The sequence below is a fragment of the Chrysochloris asiatica genome, unplaced genomic scaffold (genome assembly GCF_000296735.1).
Source record: "Chrysochloris asiatica unplaced genomic scaffold, ChrAsi1.0 scaffold00034, whole genome shotgun sequence".
NCBI lineage: Eukaryota > Metazoa > Chordata > Mammalia > Afrosoricida > Chrysochloridae > Chrysochloris > Chrysochloris asiatica.
The window spans coordinates 13,394,000-13,398,566 of record NW_006408552.1 but is presented as its reverse complement, the minus strand read 5'-3'; positions in this window follow the sequence as shown (position 1 = coordinate 13,398,566).

Sequence of the window (4,567 nt, the reverse complement as noted above, 5' to 3'; positions counted from 1 at the left end):
TAGTGCGTGGTGAGCCTGGAAGCCCGTGAGGAGCCAAGAGGGTGGATTTGGCCCGGTTACTGAGGATGCACTTAGGAGCAGTTGAAACCAAAGTAAACTAAATCCACTGCCGTTGAGTCCATTCGAACTTATAGCGACCCTGTGTAGGATCTCAGTCTGTAATTCTTTACCAGAGCAGAAAGGCTCGTCTTTCTCCCAAGGAGTAGCTAGTGGGTTTGAACTGATGACCATATGGTTGGTTAGCAGTCCAGTGCTTATCTTATAGCACAACTTGGGCTCCTTTAGGAAGAGGTGGTTGCTGTTACATGTCATCGAGTCGGTTCTGACTCATAGTGACCCTGTATAGCATTTTAGAGGCTATAAATCTTTACAGGAACTGAAAGCCTCATCTTTCTCCCAGTTAAGAAGAGTGACACACACATTTTTGTTAAAGAAGCAAATGCTACTGAAGGCAGGCAAGGGAGGAAAGAGAAGAGGGAGGGAAGGTGGACCCAGCCACCCCCAGTGCAGCTGGGGAAGCCATCCTGCTACATCCCAGGGGAGCAGACCAGGGGCAGTACTGAGAAAGGCAGTAGTATCCCTGAGGAGGTGTGGGGAGGAGGTGTGGGGGCCTCACCCGGACACTATCAGACAGGGTGACATCAAAATGATTGTACAATTTTTGTGTAATGTTTCAGCAGAAGTTTATGATTATTTAATAAAAGTATCCCTATAGTTCATACTGTGGTTTGTCATGCTGTTGTGGCTTATGAGTTGCTGTGACTCTGAAAGCTATGCCACCAGTATTTTAAATACCAGCAGGGTCACCCATGGTGGACAGGTTTCAGATGAGCTTCCAGATGAAGACAGACTAGGAAGAAGGAGTGACGAACTACTTCCAAATATTTAGTCACTGAAAACCTTATGAATAGCAGAGAAACACTGTCAGATTTAGTGCCAGAAAATGAGCCCCTCAGGTTGGAAGGCACTCAAAATGCGACTGGGGAAAGAGCTGCCTCCTCAAAGGAGAGTTGACCTTGATGATTCGAATGGAGTAAAGCCTACGGGAGAAAAGCCCGCGGGGGGCCTTCATTTGCTGATGGGGCACAACTCACAATGAAGAGAAACAGCTGTAAACATCCATTAATGATCGGAACATGGAATGTACAAAGTATGAATGTAGGAAAATTGTTGTTGTTAGGTGCCACTGAGTGATGAGTGGTGGCTAGGAAAATTAGAAACTGTCAAAAATTAAATGGAATGCATAAACATCGATATCTTAGGCATTAGTGAGCTGAAATGCTTGCTGAAAGTGAGGAAGACTTAAAACATTTACTGATGAATATCTAAAAGCACAGATTGCTTCAGTACAGATTGCATCTCAATGTAAAGAAAATAAAAATCCTCACTACTCAATCAATAAACAACATTCTTATCAACGGAGAAAAGACTGAAGTTGGATCAACTATCAACACTCATGGAAGGTGGAGGGTCAGAAAAAAAGAGGTAGACCCCCAGCGAGATGGATTGGCAAAGTGGTAGCATCAATGGGCTCAAGCATGACAACAATAGTAAGGTTGGCCCAGGACTGGACAGTGTTTTGTTCTGTTGCACATAGGGTCGCTACGAGTTGGTACTGGCTTGATGGCACCTAACAATAACAACATAGTTCGTTACAACAAACACATTTTTTGTAAGTTCAGCTTACATCAGTATATGTTGTTGGTAAGTGCTGTCAAGTCGGTTCCAACTCATAGTGACCCTGTATAGGGTTTCTGAGGCTGTGTAAATCTTTGCAGGAGAGGAATGCCTCGTCTTTCTCCAACAGAGTGGCTGGTGGGCTTGAACCACCAACCTTGTGGTTCTTAGTCCAGTGCTTATCCTCTAGAGCCCTTGTACTCCCATCAATATATGTGGTGGTGCTTCAAAAAGTTTGTGGAAAATGGAATAAAAAGATAATGGAACTTTTCCATGAACTTTTTGAAGTCCCCTCATACCTACAAAGCTAAAACCCTATGTTGTTTTACTTTTTGAACCTTCTGATGCATTCCGGCATTGGCCTACTAGCAGCATGGTCAGCAGTTCAAATCCACTAGCCGGCCACTGCTTGGAAGAAAGATGAGCAGTCTGCTTCTATAAAGATTTATGGTCTCGGCAACCCTACGGAGCAGTTCTATGCTGTCCTGTTGGGTCACTGTGAGTCTGAATCGACTTGATGGCAGATCAAGAGGCCAAATGTGGTCCTGTCACAACTGTCATTATGACCCAATTACAACAATGCTTCAAGTCATGTCGGTCCATCTGCATATGCAACAAGCTGTGGTTGTTTCTTTCTTTCTTTTATTAACTTTTCTCTTTTACTTTTTATTGTGACTTGAGTGAAGGTTTACAGACAAGATCATCAGTTTTACACTCAATAAATCATACACTTGGTTTCATCTCAATGATTACAATCCGCTCCCTGTAACAACACTTGTCCGGCTTCCTCCCTGTGGTTCCTGTTTCCATTCCACCCTCCTTCCCAGCCCTTCTCAGCTTTGTCTGCAGGTAAATGCTGCCCTTTTGATTTTGAATGACTGACCATTCCATAGTGAGCAGATCTTACTGGTATTATTGATTCCCCTGTGTATTTACTGCTTGGATGAAAACTGGGCCACAAGGGTGAAGCCCTTTCCAGACTTGAGGGTGGTTGAAAGCCATAATCTCAGGTTCCTGCACTCTCTTTCTGACCAGTAAGTCCATTTTATTATTTTTTTATTAAATAATTTTGAGTTTTGTTCCACATTTTCTCTCACTCTTTCTGGAACCTTTTAATGCGATCCCTTTTAGGGCAATTGGTAGTGGTAACTGGGCACCATCTAGTTCTAGTCTCAGAGTCGTGGAGACTGATGTTCACATGTCCCATTAGTTCACTGGACTCACTGATTGCTGCAGGTGTTTTTATAGTCATTGCTTTTGTCCAAGTTTTGGTATTTTAGCTACAGTATTGGTGTGGTACTGTGTGTTAATGTGCTGGACTGCAAAGTCAGTTTGAACAACAAGATGGCGGTTCAAATTCACTTGCTGCTCCTTGGAACCCCTATATAGAGTTGCTATGAGTTGAAACCGACTCGACAGCACTTAACAACAACTGTGGTATGCAGTGTTTGTGAACCTGTATCAATAACATCTTTAAGAATGAAGCAGTCATTAAAGGACATGAAGGAGAAATATTAAATAAAAAAAAACTTCCACTTAATCACTAATAATGCTGTAACTAGTAATGTAATTCAGTGTAGAAAGATTTTACAAAACCAATTCTGTTGTTAGTATTCATCTAACCTAAGAAATATCACATGTAAACAATTTACGACATTTATCACATACTTCCAATGATCAAAATTGTAATAAAACAGTACACAGGATTCTGTTGGCTAGGTATGGTGGGGAGAAGAGTAACCATGGGCCAGACTGTCCTGATCAAGCTGTCAGGACAAGAAGTGGCTGTCACCCTGGCCCCTGGCCCTGGTTGGTAGCAGGCTGTGGCCTGAAGCAATTCCTCAGCCAGGGCTCTCCTCAAGGAAGTGGGGAGACAGATGAACATTTAGGTGATCAAGTTCCACAGTGGAAACTGCTCAGAGGTTGGTGGGCGGTCCTCTGGGATAAAGCCTCCCTTGCTGAGGGACCTGAGACCTGAATGAGTTGAGGGACTGGAGCTGAGAGGTAGGGATAGGGGGCACCCCCCGAGGGGGAACAGCTAGTGCAGAGTCCTAAGAAGGGAGCTGCTGGGTGGTCTGGACAGCAGGGAGGAAGGAGACAGAGCAAAGTGGATGAGGGGTACTGGGAGGGGTGGGGTGGGGTCCTACACCTTTATTCCTACCCTGGTTCCCACAGCAGTAGAGACGTTCCACGTTCTGTCCAGGGTCCCTCTGACTGACCATTGAGCTGTGTGAAAGGCAGCATCAAGGGTACAGTGGCCTGGGCTGTGGGCTGCCCTGCCCTCCTGGAACCTTTGACTGTAGTCAAAGGCACACAGAGAGAGAGAAGTGGCAGGTCATGTGACCGCTATTACCTGGAAGGTGTCTGCTCTCGCCCTCAGTCAGAAATGGAAATGTGGTGCCCCGTCCTCCCAGAGAAGGTGACCCTGAATTCATCCCATGTCACCTCACTTTATGTTCTAAGACCTGGGGTCCTCATCAGACCCAGGCCCAGAGCCTCACCTCACCGTCCCCCCATGCCCCTGCCCAGCTCCAGTGTACACACCGGACTCTTCTCTTTCCCCATCGCATTACCTGTTCCAGGTCCTCTGACAAGATAGTGACAGTCCATTTTGACCAACAGACAACACATATTAAAAGCCCACACTGCTTACCTAGCCGGGCCGGGCCCTCTCTTCTCCGTTTGGTAGACTCAGTTCTGGTCATCTTTGGGTTCTGCTCAAATGCCATCTCCTTGGAGAAGTCTCCCCGACGCTCGGGGTTACCCTACAGACACTCTCCTCCTCTTAGGATCTTGAGGGCAGCACACTCACAACCACAGGCACACCTCCTGTGAGTGCAGTTCACAAATTGCTGTTGTGTGCCATGGAGTCAGGTCTGCCTCAGAGCGA